The sequence below is a fragment of the Arachis hypogaea genome, chromosome 14, assembly GCF_003086295.3.
Source record: "Arachis hypogaea cultivar Tifrunner chromosome 14, arahy.Tifrunner.gnm2.J5K5, whole genome shotgun sequence".
In the NCBI taxonomy this organism is placed as follows: domain Eukaryota; kingdom Viridiplantae; phylum Streptophyta; class Magnoliopsida; order Fabales; family Fabaceae; genus Arachis; species Arachis hypogaea.
The window spans coordinates 48,057,652-48,066,937 of record NC_092049.1 but is presented as its reverse complement, the minus strand read 5'-3'; the positions used below and the strand labels follow the sequence as shown (position 1 = coordinate 48,066,937).

The 9,286-nt window shown below is 38.2% G+C and overlaps 1 non-coding gene across 1 annotated transcript; it reads left to right on the top strand.

Moving 5' to 3' along the window:
• The first annotated feature begins 7,113 nt into the window (after positions 1–7,113).
• On the top strand, positions 7,114–7,221 carry LOC112746538 (small nucleolar RNA R71). The gene has a single exon (XR_003174418.1). It is a non-coding gene; the product is annotated as a small nucleolar RNA R71 (small nucleolar RNA).
• Positions 7,222–9,286: the final 2,065 nt, after the last annotated feature.

The following is a 9,286-nucleotide window of genomic DNA, read 5'->3' as shown; positions in this document are numbered from 1 at the left end:
ATCACTCCTTATTTCCTACAAAATTTATCAAATCAAAAGATGAAAGCAATATACTATTTAAGCACTAAAATACTCAATAATTAAGCATTAATCATTAATTTTCTGTATGAAAAAGCATAGAAAAATACAACATGATGCGCAGTCATCAGTTGTCAGTGAAGACAACTCTCATGCCAGATGAGAGGCTTTCAGTGGGTATCTTTTTGTCCCTCCAGCCTTTATGTACTTTCTTCCTAGTACCTTTTTTCTCAGTGCTTGATGATGGCTGCCCAACACCAAACTTAGAATTGGCGTCTGAGGGCTCTACATAACTTTGCACTGACATGCGCAATCTGCATAAATCACAAAAAATGCTGGGGGCAATTTTGGGCTGAGTTTCGACCCAATTTCCAGCACAGAAACACAGACTAGAGCCAGGGGACATGGAGAGACTCAACACACATTCGCATTGGCATAGTTTTTAGTTTTAGTTTGGAATCTAGAGAGAAATTACTCCTCTCCGCTACGTTTTCTTTTACATTCATAGATTTCTAGTTTTATGCTTTTGCTTTAGATATTGAGAAGAATCATTACCTCCGTTGAATTTGCTATTCTAGTTTGTTTTCTTATTCCCTTACTCTTCCATATCCTTAATCTTTGTTCAGAGTTACAATTGGATTGTTTTTAGAATTTATTAATGCTAGAAGTTTTTTTCCATTTAAATTTTATTATTAGTTTAATTACTTCCAATTGATTTTAATTACTATGTTCCCCTTTTACTTCTCTTATAAAACAACGAAGATGGTATTCATGTTGATAGAGTAGACTCTCAATTTGACTTGTGGGTGGATTAAAAGGAGACACTTGAGTTGGAATGCTCAAGTGATTAGTTAAATTGAAAGTTGTTGGCTAATTCTATATTTACTAACGCTAGTCCTTCTGGTGCACGAAATTGCGATCATCAACAATGGCGCCAAAGACTTGGTGCTCTCAAACGTGAATCACACTTTGTCACAACTTCGCACAACTAAACAGCAAGTGCACTAGGTCGTCCAAGTAACAAACCTTACGTGAGTAAGGGTCGATCCCACGGAGATTGTCGGCCTGAAGCAAGCTATGGTCACCTTGTAAATCTCAGTCAGGCGGATTCAAATGGTTATGGTGAATTGATAATAAAAATATAAATAAAATATAAACTAGGATAGAGATACTTATGTAATTCAATGGTGAGAATTTCAGATAAGCGTATAGAGATGCTTTTGTTCCTCCTGAAGATCTGCTTTCCTGCTGTCTTCATCCAATAATTCCTACTCCCTTCCATGGCAAGCTGTATGTTGGGCATCACCGTTGTCAATGGCTACATCCCGTCCTCTATGTGAAAATGGTCCAATGCGCTGTCACTGCATGGCTAATCATCTGTCGGTTCTCGATCATACTGGAATAGGATTTACTATCCTTTTGCGTCTGTCACTACGCCCAGCACTCGCGAGTTTGAGGCTCATCACAGCCATCCCTTCCCAGATCCTACTCGGAATACCACAGACAAGGTTTAGACTTTCCGAATCTCAAGAATGGCCGTCCATGGGTTCTAACTTATACCACAAAGATTCTAATATCTCGGACTCGGTCCCCTGTATTAGATACCTAAGAGATACTCATTCTAGCTTGTTTGCATGTAGAACGGAAGTGTTTGTCAAGCACGCGTTCATAAGTGAGAATGATGATGAGCATCACATAATCATCACATTCATCATGTTCTTGTGTGCGAATGGATATCTTAGAATAGGAATAAGCTTGAATTGAATAGAAAAACAATAGTACTTTGCATTAATTCATGAGGAACAGCAGAGCTCCACACCTTAATCTATGGTGTGTAGAAACTCTACCGTTGGAAATACATAAGAACAAGGTTCAGGAATGGCCGAGAGGCCAGCTCCCATTATCTAAGAACTAAGCATCCCAAGATGAACAAAAGATGTAAATACAATAGTAAAAAGTCCTATTTATACTAAACTAGTTACTAGGGTTTACAGAAATGCGTAAATGATGCAGAAATCTACTTCTGGCGCCCACTTAGTGTGTGCTTGGGCTGAGCATTGAGCTTTACACGTGTAGAGGCTTCTCTTTGAGTTGAACGCCAGTTTGTAACCTGTTTCTGTCGTTTAACTCCACTTTGCAACCTGTTTCTGGCGTTTAACTCCAGAATGCAACATGGAACTGGAGTTGAACGCCAGTTTACATCATCTAAACTCGGGAAAAGTATGGACTATTATATATTTCTGGAAAGCCCTGGATGTCTACCTTCCAACGCAATTGAGAGCTTGCCATTTGGAGTTCTGTAGCTCTAGAAAATCTACTTTGAGTGCAGGAAGGTCAGAATCCAACAGCATCTGCAGTCCTTCTTCAACCTCTAAATCTGATTTTTGCTCAAGGCCCTCAATTTCAGCCAGAAAATACCTGAAATCACAGAAAAATACACAAACTCATAGTAAAGTCCAGAAAAGTGATTTTTAATTAAAAACTAATAAAAATATACTAAAAACTAACTAAATCATACTAAAAACTATGTAAAAACAATGCCAAAAAGCGTATAAATTATCCGCTCATCACAACACCAAACGTAAATTGTTGCTTGTCCCCAAGCAACTGAAAATTAAATAGGATAAAAAGAAGAGAATATACTATAAATTCAAAAATATCAATGAAACTTAGCTCCAATCAGATGAGCGGGACTAGTAGCTTTTTGCCTCTTGAATAGTTTTGGCATCTATAGGAACTTAGAATTCAGATAGTATTATCGATTCTCCTAGTTCAGTATGTTGATTCTTAAACACAGCTACTTTATGAGTCTTAGCCGTGGCCCTAAGCCCTTTGTTTTGCCTCTTTTTTTTTTTTTTGCTTTGGACCTTGACTTTAACCGCTCAGTCTCAAGTTTTCATTTGACACCTTCACGCCACAAGCACATGGTTAGGGACAGCTTGGTTTAGCCGCTTAGGCCAGGATTTTATTCCATTAGGCCCTCCTATCCACTGATGCTCAAAGCCTTGGATCCTTTTTATTACCCTTGCCTTTTGGTTATAAGGGCTATTGGCTTTTTGGTCTTGCCTTTTGGTTTAAAGAGCTTTTGGCTTTTTCTGCTTGCTTTTTCTTTTTTTCTTTTTCTCTCTTTTTTTTTCGCCATTTTTATTTTCTGCAAGCTTTGTTCTTCACTGCTTTTTCTTGCTTCAAGAATCAATTTTATGATTTTTCAGATTATCAAATAACATTTCTCCTTTTTCATCATTCTTTCAAGAGCCAATATATTTAACATTCATAAACAACAAATTCAAAATACATATGCACTGTTCAGGCATTCATTCAGAAAACAAAAAGTATTGTCACCACATCAAAAATGATTAAACTAGTTTCAAGGATGAATTCGAAACCATGTACTTCTTGTTCTTTTGTCATTAAAACATTTTTTTATTTAAGAGAGGTGATGGATTCATAGGACACTCATAGCTATAAGACATAGACACTTAAACACTAATGATCATCTAGTAAAGACACAAACATAGACAAACATGATAAGCATAAAAACCGAAAACAGAAAATAAATAGACAAGGAGATTAAGGAATGAGTCCACCCTAGTGAGGGTGGCGTCTTCCTCTTCTTGAAGAACCAATGGTGCTCTTGAGCTCCTCTATGTCTCTTCCTTGTCTTTGTTGCTCCTCCCTCAAAGCTCTTTGATCTTCTCTAATCTCATGGAGGATGATGGAGTGCTCTTGGTGCTCCATCCTTAGTTGTCCCATGTTGGAACTTAATTTTCTTAGGGAGGTGTTGATTTGCTCCCAATAATTCTGTGGAGGAAAGTGCATCCCCTGAGGCATCTCAGGGATTTCATGGTGAGGAATTTCCTCATGCTTTTGTTGAGATCCATGCTATCTTGTTTGCTCCATCCTTTTCTTAGTGATAGGCTTGTCCTCTTCAATGAGGATGTCTCCCTCTATGTCAATTCCAGCCGAATTGCAGAGGTGGCAAATGAGGTGAGGAAAGGCTAACCTTGCCAAAGTGGATGATTTGTCAGCCACCTTGTAGAGTTCTTGAGGTATAATCTCATGAACTTCCACTTCCTCCCCAATCATGATACTATGGATCATGATAGCCCGATCTATAGTAACTTCAGACCGGTTGCTAGTAGGAATGATTAAGCGTTGAATGCCAGCCTTACATTTTTCGGACTGAAATCTAAGTATTTTCCCCGAACCATGGTAAGCCAATGCTTTGGATTCGGGTTCACACTTTGATCATGGTTCCTAGTGATCCATGCGTTTGCATAGAACTCTTGAACCATTAAGATCCCGACTTGTTGAATGGGGTTGGTGAGAACTTTCCAACCTCTTCTTTGGATCTCAAGTCGGATTGCCGGATACTCATTCTTTTTGAGCTTGAATGGAACCTCAGAAATCACTTTCTTCTTGGCCACAATTTCATAGAAGTGGTCTTGATGGACCTTTGAGATGAATCTCTCCATCTCCCATGACTCAGAGGTGGAAGCAATTACCTTTCCTTTCCTCTTTCTTGAGGATTCTCTGGCCTTAGGTGCCATTGATGGTTATAGAAAAATAAAAAGCAATGCTTTTTACCACACCAAACTTAAAATGTTTGCTCGTCCCCAAGCAAAAGAAGAAAGAAAGAAGGAGAAGAAGAAAAAGAAAGAGGAGATGGAGGGAGAAGGTGTATTCGGCCAAGGGGGAGAAGAGAGGGTTGTGTTGTGTGAAAATAAAGAAGGACTGAGGGGTTTATATAGTAGTGGGGGAGGGATTAGGGTTCGACTATTAGGGTTGGGTTTGGGAGGGAAAAGAGTTTGAATTTTGTAGGTAGGTAAGGTTTTTGGGGAAGAGTGGATGAATGTGAATGGTGGAGAGGTGATGGGGAAGAGTGATTGAGGTGATTGGTGAAGGGTATTTGGGGAAGAGAGTTATGAAAAGGTGTGGAGAGGAGAGAAGAAGTGGTGGGGATCCTGTGGGGTCCACAGATCCAGTGGGGCCAAGGACTTAACATCCCTACTCCACTTACGCGTGTAAAACGCCCTTGCTGTGCAATCCTGGCGTTTAACGCCAGACTGCTGCCTGTTTCTGGCGTTAAACACCCAAATGTAGCCTATTTTTGGTGTTTAACGCCAGGTAGATGCTTGTTTCTGGCGTTAAACGCCAGACAGATGCTTGTTTCTGGCGTTTAAATGCCAGAATACTCCTCCTCTAGGGTGTGCTATTTTTAATGCTGTTTTTCATTCTGTTTTTGATTTTTCAGTAGTTTTTGTGACTCCACATGATCATCAACCTAATAAAACACGAAATAACAAAAAGAAAATAAAATAAATATGATTAAATAGCATTGGGTTGCCTTCCAACAAGGGCTTCTTTAATGTCAATAGCTTGACAGTGAGCTCTCATGGAGCCTCACAGATAATCAGAGCAAGGTTGGAACCTCCCAACACCAAACTTAGAGTTTGAATGTGGGGGTTCAACACCAAACTTAGAGTCTGGTTGTGGCCTCCTAACACCAAACTTAAAGTTTGATTTTGGGGGCTTTGGTTGACTCTGCAGTGAGAGAAGCTTTTCATGCTTCCTCTCCATTGTTACAGAAAGAGATCCTTGAGTTTTAAACACAAGGTTTGTCCTCATTCAGTTGAAGGACCAACTCTCCTCTGTCCACATCAATCACAGCTCTTGCTGTGGCTAGAAAGGGTCTTCCAAGGATGATGGATTCATCCTCATCCTTCCCAGTGTCTAGGATTATGAAATCAGCAGGGATGTAAAGGCCTTCAACCTTTACTAACACGTTCTCTACTTGTCCATAAGCCTATTTTCTTGAGTTATCTGCCATCTCTAATGAGATTCTGGTAGCTTGCACCTCAAAGATCCTAAGTTTCTCCATTACAGAGAGGGGCATTAAGTTTATTCCTGACCCCAGGTCACACAGAGCTTTCTCAAAGGTCATGGTGCCTATGGTACAGGGTATTAAGAATTTGCCAGGATCCTGTTTCTTTTGAGGTAATTTCTGCCTATCCAATGCATTCAGTTCATTGGTGAGCAAGGGAGGTTCATCTTCCCAAGGCTCATTACCAAATAATTTGGCATTCAGCTTCATGATTGCACCAAGGTACTTAGCAACTTGCTCTTCAGTAACGTCTTCATTCTCTTCAGAAGAAGAATACTCATCAGAGCTCATGAAGGGCAGAAGGAGGTTCAATAGAATCTCTATGGTCTCTAGATGAGCCTCAGATTCCTTTGGTTCCTCAAAGGGAAACTCTTTATTGGTCACTGAATGTCCCAGGAGGTCTTCCTCACTAGGATTCACGTCCTCCTCCTCCCTTATAGGTTCGGCCATGATGGTCAAGTCAATGGCCTTGCACTCTCTCTTTGGATTTTCATCTGTATTGCTTGGAGAGTACTAGGAGGAGTTTCAGTGACCCTTTTACTCAACTGGCCCACTTGTGCCTCCAAATTTCTAATGGAGGACCTTGTTTCATTCATGAAACTTAGAGTGGCCTTAGATAGATCAGAGACTATATTTGCTAATCTAGATGGATTCTACTCAGAATTCTCTGTCTGTTGCTGAGTGGATGATGGAAAAGGCTTGCTATTGCTAAACCTATTTCGTCCACCATTATTAAAGCCTTGTTAAGGATTTTGTTGATCCTTCCATGAGAAATTTGGATGATTTCTCCATGAGGGATTATAGGTGTTTCCATAGGGTTCACCCATGTGATTCACCTCTGCTATTGCAGGGTTCTCAGGATCATAAGCTTCTTCTACAGAAGATGCCTCTGTAGTACTGTTGGATGATTCCTTCAATCCATTGAGACTCTGAAAAATCATACTGACTTGCTGAGTCAATATTTTGTTCTGAGCCAATATGCCATTCAGAGCATCAATTTCAAGAATTCCCTTCCTCATAGGCGTCCCATTACTCACAGGATTCCTCTCAGAAGTGTACATGAACTGGTTATTAGCAACCATGTTAATGAGTTCTTGAGCTTCTGCAGGTGTTTTCTTTAGGTGAATGGATCCACCTGCAGAATAGTCCAATGACATCTTTGATAACTCATACAGACCATCATAAAATATATCCAGGATGGTCCATTCTGAAAGCATGTTAGAAGGACACTTTTTGGTCAGTTCCTTGTATCTCTCCCAAGCTTCATAGAGGGATTCAACTTCTTTCTATTTGAAGGTTTGAACATCTACTCTAAGCTTGCTAAGCTTTTGAGGAGGAAAGAACTTGGCTAAGAAAGCCGTGACCAGCTTATGCCAAGAGTTTAGGCTGTCTTTAGGTTGAGAGTCCAAATATATTCTAGCTCTGTCTCTTACAACAAACAGGAAAAGCATAAGCCTGTAGACCTCGGGATCAACCCCATTGGTCTTAACAGTATCACAGATCTGCAAGAATTCAGTTAACAACTGAAAAGGATCTTCTGATGGATGTCCATGAAACTTGCAATTCTGTTGCATAAGAGAAACTAATTGAGGTTTAAGCTCAAAATTGTTTGCTCCAATGGCAGGGATTCAAATGCTTCTTCCATGTAAGTTGGAATTTGGTGCAGTAAAGTCACCAAGCATCTTCCTTGCATTGTTATTATTTTCGGCCATGTCTCCTTCTTTTTCGAAAATTTCTGTCAGATTTTCTCCAGAGAGTTGTGCTTTAGCTTCCCTTAGCTTCCTCTTCAAAGTCCTTTCAGGTTCAGGATCAGCTTCAACAAGAATGTTTTTATCCTTGTTCCTACTCATATGAAAAAGAAGAAAACAAAAAAGAAAATATGGAATCCTCTATGTCATAGTATAGAGATTCCTTATGTAAGTATAGGAAGAGAATAATGGAGGAAGGAAAAGATAAGAATCCAAACACAAGGGAGAGGAATGAGTTCGAATTCTTGGGTGAAAAGATGTGTTAGTAAATAAATAAATAAATAGAAGGAGATGAGGGATGGAATTTTCGAAAATAATTGAAAAGAAAAGAAAAATATTTTTGTTTTTAAATTAAAAATTAAATTTAAAATTCGAAGATTAAGAAAGGAAAATAAAATTAAATCAAATTAACATTTAAAACAAATAGTTAATTAAAAAAGAATTTTGAAAGAGGGGGAAGGGATTTTCGAAAATTAGAGAGAGAGAGTTAGTTAGGTAGTTTTGAAAAAGATAGGAATCAAACAAAAAGTTAAGTGGTTAATTGAAAAAGATTTGAAAATCAAATTTTGAAATGATAAGAAGTTAGAAAAGAAGTTGGAGAAGATTTTGAAATTGATTTTGAAAAAGATGTGATTGAAAGTTATTTTGAAAAGATTTGAAAAAGAAACTTAAAAAGAATTGATTTTTAAGATTAAAGTTGATTACTTGACTAACAAGAAAAAAGATATGATTTTAAAATTTAAAGACTGAACCTTTCTTAATAGGCAAGTAACAAACTTAAAAAATTTTTGAATCAATCACATTAATTGTTAGTAAAGATTTTGAAATTATGAACAAGATAAGAAAAAGATTTTTGAAAATCAATTTGAAATTTTTGAAAATCATAAAAGAAAAATGAAAAAGATTTGAAAAAGATAGAACTTTTAAATTGAAAATTTGATTTGACTCATAAGAAACAACTAGATTTTAAAAATTTTTGAAAAAGTCAAGTCAAATTTTTGAATTTTATGAGAAGAAAAGGATTTACTATCCTTTTGCGTCTATCACTACGTCCAGCACTCGCGAGTTTGAAGCTCGTCATAGCCATCCCTTCCCAGATCCTACTCGGAATACCATAGACAAGGTTTAGACTTTTCGGATCTTAAGAATCGCCGTCCATGGGTTCTAACTTATACCACGAAGATTCTAATATCTCGGACTCGGTCCCCTGTATTAGATACCTAAGAGATACTCATTCTAGCTTGTTTGCATGTAGAACGGAAGTGTTTGTCAGGCACGCATTCATAAGTGAGAATGATGATGAGCGTCACATAATCATCACATTCATCATGTTCTTGTGTGCGAATAGATATCTTAGAATAGAAATAAGCTTGAATTGAATAGAAAAACAATAGTACTTTGCATTAATTCATGAGGAACAGCAGAGCTCCACACCTTAATCTATGGTGTGTAGAAACTCTAGCGTTGGAAATACATAAGAACAAGGTTCAGGCATGGCCGAGAGGCCAACCCCATGATCTAAGAACTAAACGTCCCAAGATGAACAAAAGATGTAAATACAATAGTAAAAAGTCCTATTTATACTAAACTAGTTACTAGGGTTTACAGAAATGGGTAAATGATGCAGAAATCCACT